Source organism: Humulus lupulus, chromosome 2 (genome assembly GCF_963169125.1).
Source record: "Humulus lupulus chromosome 2, drHumLupu1.1, whole genome shotgun sequence".
NCBI classification, from domain to species: Eukaryota; Viridiplantae; Streptophyta; class Magnoliopsida; order Rosales; family Cannabaceae; genus Humulus; species Humulus lupulus.
Window position 1 is genome coordinate 65,328,662 of NC_084794.1, and position 8,944 is coordinate 65,337,605.

General features: G+C 37.5%; 1 non-coding gene across 1 annotated transcript; it reads right to left on the reverse strand.

Annotated features, from left to right (window-relative positions):
* Window positions 1-8,575: 8,575 nt before the first annotated feature.
* On the reverse strand, window positions 8,576-8,682 carry LOC133820797 (small nucleolar RNA R71). Its single transcript, XR_009887197.1, has one exon. It is a non-coding gene; the product is annotated as a small nucleolar RNA R71 (small nucleolar RNA).
* Between the last annotated feature and the right edge of the window lie 262 nt (window positions 8,683-8,944).

Here is an 8,944-nt window from a genome sequence, read left to right on the forward strand (position 1 = left end):
CAGTGCATGGTAGTTGTACTCAGACTTCCAACTAAAATCTATAGGGTTGGTCCAACTAGAATTATGATTCCTATGGTCGACTATTTCAAAGTCACAATAACGTTCATCATAATCTATCTCGGGAACCTCATAACTTTCTCTTTCAAACTTAGTTTCTAAGACCTCAAGTTCGCGGTATTCTCTTACACTAAGTTTGCATGCACTCCTAAAACGGCTAGTACCCTCAGTAGCACTAGAATTATGGTTGTTTTCAAATGAAGAATAATACATTGGAAAATACATCTCGAAACGTTTCTTCTCTTCATCATTCATTTTTTTTTAATTTTGCTTTTGTGATTTTTTTGTTGTTGATTTTTTTGGTTTGTTTTACTTATTTCCAGGTCGATTTGAGGTTTTTAGAACAGTCCCATTTAAGACCCACACTTTATCTAGAATTCCCCGAGGTTGCTAGATAATTGTGGAGGGGTCGCAATTCATAAAAACGGTCATCTGACAATCAATACTTACTAGAACTCCCTGAGGTTACAAAGTAAGCAAGGATGGAACTTTACTCAAATTGGCCTTTAAGTAAAAATTGCTTATGTTGACAAAACAAGCTTTGTTTTTATTATTATTATTATTTTGTATTTTATGATTTTTTTTAAGATTTAAAACCTAAAAATAAAAAAAACTAATAACAAAAAAAAAAAAAAAAAGATACAAATCTAACAATAGAAAATAAAAAAAAATATTTAAACAAAAGAAAAAAAATGCTCACAAAACCGAAAAAGAAATTTTAGGAAAAGAAAAACACTAATAAAAGGGCTAAAAAAAAATTCTAAGAAAGTAAGATTATTTCAAAGATGAGGAAAAACTAAGTAAACAAAAAAAATTAAAGTAATCCTACAAACACATACAAAAAATTGTACCAAAGTAAGATAGAAAATAAAATAAAATGTAACTAATCCTAAACACAAATAATTAAAATAAAAAAATAAATGAAAACTAAACTAAGAAAATATAAGCAACCAATTTATATCTTTTTTTTTCAAGTTTGTTTTATTTTTTTTTCTACAATAAAAAAAAAAGAAGAGAAAATGGAATAAAATAAGATACCAAAAATAAATTAAAAAAAACTAAATACACACACAAGTTTTTTTTTTAAAAAAAAATTCAACAATAATAAAAAAAAGAGAGAAAGGAAAAAAAAGAAACATAACAACAAGATAAAATAAAATAAGTTACAAGAAAAAAAAACTAAATAAAATTAGCTACAAGAAAAAAAACTAAATAAACACACAACAAGTTTTTTGTTTAATTTTTTTTTGTACAACAAGCTTAAATTAACAAGGAAAGAGAGCACCAAAAAGAAAAAAAAAATGAAATAAGTTACCAAAATTAAAGTAACAAGAGAAAAAAAAACTAAATACACCACACAACAAGGTTTTTTTTTTTTTTACAACAATAATAAATAAAAAGAGAAAAAGAAAACCAACAAAAGAAAAATAATAACAAAATAAACTAAGAATAAAACTAACAAATCCTAGAAAATAAATGATAGCAATTTTTTTTTTCTTTTAGTACAACAATGACAAAAAAAATGACAAACTAACTAAAAAAGAACAATAAAAAAAATGATAGTGATTTTTTTTTTTACATTTTTTTTAAGGGTAAATAAGATAAATCTTAAAAAAAAATCCTAGAGAAATATACACAAAAATAAAAGGATAGTGTTACACCCAGATTTCGAGCCTTAAGAATTGTGATCTCGAAAGCTGGATTCGTTAGGAATTGGCTCGTAATGTCTGGAACACGTGTCCGCAACCTAGGCACCGGACCTATAAGCAGCGGGCAGCCTCGAAGATGGTAGCCTCGAAACCATTACAAGCTCGAAAGACAGACATCAAAGCACGTCTGTTCTCGGATGGCCTCGGATCAGGGGGTCCGAGCCTGACATAAGTATGAGCTCGAAATCACATGATCTCGGGGAAATGCCATAGCTCGAAAGTCAGTAAGAGACCTGGGTGGGAACAGCATTGACAATGTAGATTGATAACTTTGAATATCCTAGTGAGTCATTTTGGAGAGACGTGATCTACATTGATTGTTGTAAATCCCCTATAATAAAGGGATATTTATTATTCAGTTATACGCCCCCTGATCTTCAGGGGACGTTTCCTTGTATATAGGATTACAGGCTTTTAATGCCATTAAATTTATTTGCATATACAGAATAACTTCCCAAAATATGTGGGATAGTATTCTGAAACCTCCTCTATAAATAGAGAGGTCATGCACCATGAAAAAGGGATTGATTTTTTGTAATCTTGAGAGAAAACTCTGGAGAATTCATTCTAGAAGAATTTCCATAGATCATCTTAAGTTTTAATAACAAAGACTCGTGGACTAGGCAGAGTTAACTGCTGAACCACGTAAAAAATCCCATTTGTTTTATCGTATTTTCCTGGCCATAATTATTTATTGTTTTCGTGCTCTTATTTCACTGTTGACGAAAAATGGCGTCAACAGTTTGGTGCTTTCATTGAGAGCCTTAAGCATTCAGTCCCTGAACAAGTTATGGCTGCTAATGATCAGAACGTTTTTGAAGAAAATTATCCGAGACGCCCTGGGAAACAGCCGATGGTAAACCCAGATGTTGAAGAGAGAAGCGAATCCTCCGAATCTCGGGGACCACCCGCCCCACCAAGGGATGAGGATATGTATTACAATCCTGAGCGGTACGTTCCCATTGTGGAACTTGAAAACCGGCAGCTGAAATAGCAGTTGGCAGAAGCCAACAAGCGGAATGAGGAGTTAGCAAGGATAGCCGCTGAGGCGCAGGCGGCTCAGCCCCCGCCTCCGCGTGAAAACCAAGCTCCCCCTCTGAGGGACGTGCATGTTCCTCCCTGCAGGCCTCGTGGGCGTCCATGAAAGAATGCTGCCACAAGAAGGCCGGAACAACCTCCGGCACTAGCAGAGCCATCCGCTCCCTCGAGACCCCAGAGAAGTACCCAAGCTAGGGCCCCGGCTAACCCGCCTGCGGAGGTACCTGCGGGAACTGAGAACAACCGAGCCCCTGCAGTGGCTCAGACTCAAGTCCCTGGGAACGCACAAAATGCAACCAACCCATCTCGGGCAAACTCCGGACCGTCCAGACCACGAAATGGGTGGCAGCCACCGTCACCCATACGGTTCCCTCCATCGCCTATAAGATATCCTTCACCTCCTCGTAGGAATGCTCAACCAGTTCGAGGTCAGGACGAAAGGCGTGCGGGGAGGAGACAAGGAAACAGGGAAGCTTTCCAGGAGCGGAGAGGCCTCCTTTCTGAAAAAGTCAAACGTCTCGGTCTCGTACGGCAGAAACGAGGCGGCACGAAAAAGACCCATCTCGAAATAATCATGCGACAAGTTTTACTAGTGATGACTCTGGAGATACCAGATCAGTCAGCATGCATGATCGAGGTTGAAAGAATACTGGGAGCCGCAGGAATCAAACCGACCTACGGGAACACTTGAATCAAAGTCGGGGTAATGTTAACCCGATAAACCCGGACCTGAGGGATCTCTTAAATAGGCGTAAAGACCCCCTGCGGAGGCGCGAACCTGGAATTGTGATCGACGACAACCAATTCCAAACGAGACCCCTCGCGGACCCAATCCAGGAAAGAATTGATCAGTTAGAAAAGGTCTTCAGGCTTTTGAAAAATGAGCAAGGTCAGGATCGATATGAAGATTCTGATGAGGAGCTTGAACCGTTTGCTCCCCATATTTCCAACACTCCATTTCCCCAAGGATTTCGGATCCCTCACGTCCCAACGTTTGAGGGAAAGTCTGACCCTTACAGCCATTTGAGTACATTCAATACCATAATGAGAGTAAGTAACGTGGGTTACGAGCTCAGATGCATGCTATTTTCAGCATCACTGACAGGGCAAGCCAAAAGCTGGTTCGAAAAATATAGAAGACACTCAATAACTTCTTGGGATCAGCTGTCTAAAGACTTCAAGAAGCAGTTCAGAGCCATGATGGGGGTTAGACCTGAGGCGTCAACCCTGACTAACGTTCGGCAACAGCCAGGAGAGACATTGAAAAGTTACCTTACAAGGTTTAACTTGGAAGTTGCCCGAGCTCGGAATGTGGATGACAGCGGTCACCTAATGGCTGTCCAAGCTGGAGTTATGCCAGGAAGTGTTCTCTGGGACGACATGCAGAGAAAACCGGTGAAGTCCCTAACCGAGTTTAACAAACGGGCACAGAGGTTTGTCAATGTAGAGGAAGCGAGGTCGACACTTAATGTGATTTCCCAACCTGTAACTACAACGATAAACGTAAACTCTGCCTCAACCTCGGCGGACCCACCAGCTTCAAAGCCTGCTGCGGAAAACCCTTCTAAGAGAAAAAAGAACGAAGGGAGTAACCTCGAGGTCGAAGGAGGAAAGAAAAAGAAGGGGGAGAGATATTTCTTCGTGTACAGAGTGTACACCGAGCTCAACGAGTCTCGGGGGAACATATACCTGGCTAATGAAAACCAGGTCCCCTTCAGGCGTCCAGACCCAATGAGAAATCAGAAGTCCAAGAGGGACTCCAGCAAATATTGCCGGTTTCACAGAGACTCCGGGCATACTACTGATGAATGTCGACAGCTGAAAGACGAGATCGAAGGGTTGATCTCGAGAGGTTATTTCAGGCAATATGTCAAGAACCAGAGTACTAATCACGCGACCGCGAGCCAGAGAGCAGCTGCGCCGCAGCCTACACAAAACAATAATTCCCGAGCTAGGGAAGAAGACAGGCCCCTGCCGATAGATGGAGAAGACGTGATAACCATCTCGGGAGGGCCTCATCCCACGGGCATGGGCAGAAATGCCCAAAAGAGATACGTTAACGAGCTAAAGACTGGGGACGGGTCTCCCTATGAACCCGAACCTAGAGCTCCAAAAAGTCAAAAGATTGAATCCCAACCAATAACCTTCACTGAGGAAGATGCGTCCCATGTTCAGTTTCCTCACCATGACCCACTGGTCATCACTCTCCAGCTGGCAAATAAAAGGGTCCACCGAGTTCTCATAGACAATGGGAGCTCAGTTAACATTCTCTATAAAGCAACCCTTGAAAAGATGGGACTCTCCCTTCGCGACCTGAAAGCATGTGCGACTACGCTATACGACTTTTCAGGAGAAGGAACCGCCTGCATGGGGTCCATCGAACTCCCTGTGACCTTGGGAGACTACCCAGTCTCAACAACAAAAATGATGGAGTTCGTGGTAGTAGACCTGCCTTCGGCCTACAACGTGCTGCTCGGGAGACCCGCTGATTAGAGGTGAAAAGTGCACTTTTATTGATCTTAAATGACAAAATAAATTAAGTTTTGATTATTATTTTCATTTAATTAATATGATGTATTTTATGGATGAAAATATTTGATCATGATTTAATTTATTGTTATTTTGTAGGAATTAATTGGTATTTTGGCATTAAGAAAAAGAAATAATAAAGAAAGAGTTAAATCTGAAAAAAAACAAAAGGGAATGTGGCATTTTTGAAGTGAATGAGCCCATTTTTTCGGCCCAAGCCCAGCACAAGCTTTCTCTTCTCCTTGCCCAGCCGCCACGTGTCATCGCCACCACCTGCCCCGCGTCCCAGGCAGCTCCTTCAACTCAGCCATTTTGTCTGCATGTGCCAATTCCCTTCAGCAGCCCCATCAATCCTCCTCCAAATGCATTCCTTCAGCAAGCTCCCAATGTGACCCAACTGCCCAAATGCATATGAAGGCCCAACTTCCAGCAGCCCAAATCCAGTTTTCTCCTCTACCAGCTAGTGCCTATGTGGCACTCCCTCATTGGCTGGAAATGGGTCAAAAGCCTATTGTGTTACTAGCCATGTTTTGTGGGTATTGGGCTTTGTAAATTGCTATTTTGAGCTTTAAAGCTCATGTTTTTGTGGTATTTTAGAAAAGGGGAAAATGACCATACACCAAAATAGCTAGGTTAATATTAATAATAATATTTGATTTTTCAAAATCGTATTTTATTATTAATATTTCAGATTTATTTTGTAAACCCCATTTTGTTGTTTAATTTCTTTTTAGTCCTTCTCTCCATCTATAAATAGGGACACTTTCTTCACATTTGGTATGTAATTTTTAGAGTAGAGAAACTATAGCAAAATTTCCACTCACTTTCTTCTCATATTTTCTTCTTAGAATTTTGTGAGAACTATGAGCATAATGGCCTAATCTTCCTTGGAAGGTTAGGGATGATTCCATATGCAAGTGATGTTATTTTGCTACTTTGATTTACTATGTTCTTAATGTAATATATTTGAGTTATTTATGTTCTTTCATCTCTATCTTTATTTTGTTATCTTTATTTACTTATGCTAATAGTATATAGGATTAGTCATGCTCTTTCCATGTGCTTCTAATTAGTAAAAGTAATATTGATACATAATTTTATGTCTAATCTTCTATTGCATTATTGCCCTTGGGTATTTTGTTATTTTTAGATTTTTCATAAGATTAACTTTGTGCTTTTAAAGTAAAGAACTTTATAACTCAAATGGACTTTTGTTAGAAAAGAATATGGACTTTAATGTTAGATTTTCCAAGTAAATGTTGGGATGTGAACTATTTACTTGTGTATTTTTGTAAATCAAGTAACTAAGTAACTAAGCAAGCATATGGATGATTCTTGAAACCTTTCCATTTCTCAAACTCTTGATTACATCTTACATTTATCTCACCTATCTCACTTTATCATTTCATCAAAAAAATACAATACCAAAATCTCAAACCTCTTTCCATTTACAATTTTATTTATTTTTTGTTACTAACTTTTTGTATTATTTTCGACTAATATTTTGATTTTAGGTTACCTCCTTGTGGATCGACCTCCCGATTATACTACAACCACCGCTTAGTGGTTGTCACATTTTGGGCGTTTAACAAATTTTGGCGCCGTTGCTGGGGAGGTAATTTTTAAAGGTTTAGCGAAATTTTTACAAAAAATATTAGTAACTTTATTTGTGTTTGTGTTGGAATAAATATTGTGTTAATATAATTTTTATTTACTATTTTTTTAATTAATTAGATTATTATTATAACAAAAATAAAAAGAAAAAAAAACTAAAAAAAAAAATTCTTTATTTGTATATATATATATTTCTTCTCTTCTACACTTTTTTCTCGGTAAAAAAAAAATATTTATATTCATATATATTTATACATATCTATAAAAAAAAAAAATTATTATTTCTATTTCTTTGTTTCCTTTTCCATTTTTATTCTATTTTTGTTTTTTTTTTAAAAAACCATATATATTTATATAATTTTTTTTCTTACTCCATTTTTCTTTCTTAATTTCTATTCTATTTTTTTTGTTTAATACATATTTGAAAAAAAAAACATTAAGCTTGTTATTTTATCTTCACTTTAATTTTCTTTTCTCTATTTTATTTTTGTGTTCTTTTATTATTTTGTTACTTAGATTAGGTTTTTCTTTTCCTTTGCTTTAGTTTTCCTTAGAATTTAGGTTTTTCAAAAAAAAAAAAAAACATAAAAAACATAAAATTGCATAAAATTGTTCATAAAATTTCAATCATAAAACTCTTAGTATTAGGAACAATTGTGTAATATTACAAAATAATAGAAACCGATATTGTTCTGTCTAGAAAGATTGGTTGTTATATAAGGTTTGTAATAGCATTACCCTCCACACTTACCTGGGAACCTCGGGGAGTTCTGTCTAGGCAAGTGTAGGTCGAAAGCGGTACCTTGGCAACCTTCCCAATCAGCCTGGGAACATTTCGAGCATCTACCTTTGCACTATTACATTGTTGAACTTATTACTATAAGAAAACCAAGCTTGTTTTGTCAAAATAAGCAATTTCACTTTGCTTAAAGGTTGTTTGGTCGAAAAGGTTGACTTGTGATCCACTATACTTACTCAGTAACCTCGGGGAGTTCTAGTAAGGCGTTGGAGATCACCCGAAAACCTCCAAATCTACCTGGGAACAAGTTAAAAAAAATCAATCAAAAAAATAAAATAAAAAATAAATAAAAAAGACATTAAATAAATCTAATTCTGATTTCCGAGAGTGGATGAATCATCACGAAACTTCCAGTGACACTTCTTCCAATTCATCTGCCACTCCTACCGGAACTCCTTCCACCAATTCTGCTTCTCCACAAACTTTCTCTGATAATAATCCATTCGCAATGGCTCGCAATGATGGCATCCAACCAAGAACTCTCAATGACTACCTCCATCCCACTCGCACTTCCACACCTTCATGCATTATCTTCCCTCCTAATATGCCCGCATTAGACTTTAAACCTGGCGTGATTCAACTCTTGCCTACATTTCATGGAATGGAAAACGAAAGCCCATACGTGCATATCAGAGAATTCGAGGAGGTGGTAGCCACGTTCTATAATCGAGCCGAAAATGTCGATGCTGTGCGACTGAAGTTCTTCCCTTTCTCCTTGAAGGACAAAGCCAAAAGCTAGTTGTACTCTTTGAGACCTAGGTCGATTGGAACATGGGAGGAAATGACCAAATCTTTCTTTCTGAAACACTTCCCCAGCCATAAGACCAATAGTCTAAAACGACAGATTTCCACATTTTCCCAAAAAGACAATGAAACGTTCTATCAAGTCTGGGAAAGATTCAAAGATCTGTTAAATCAGTGCCCGCACCATGGCTATGAGAACTGGCGCTTGGTCAGTTACTTCTATGAAGGCCTCACGAGTCGTGAGAGCCAATTTGTAGAAATGCTATGCAATGGTGAATTCCTCGAAAAAGAGCCAGACGATGCTCTTGAATATCTCGAAGAAACCGCGAAAAAGTCTCACACCTGGACTGGTCCAAGTGCTACTGATAGCACCAACCGACACAAACCATCTGGGATCTATCAACTTCGAGAAGAGGATAGTATTAAGGCCCAACTTGAAGCTTTGAAAAAGCAG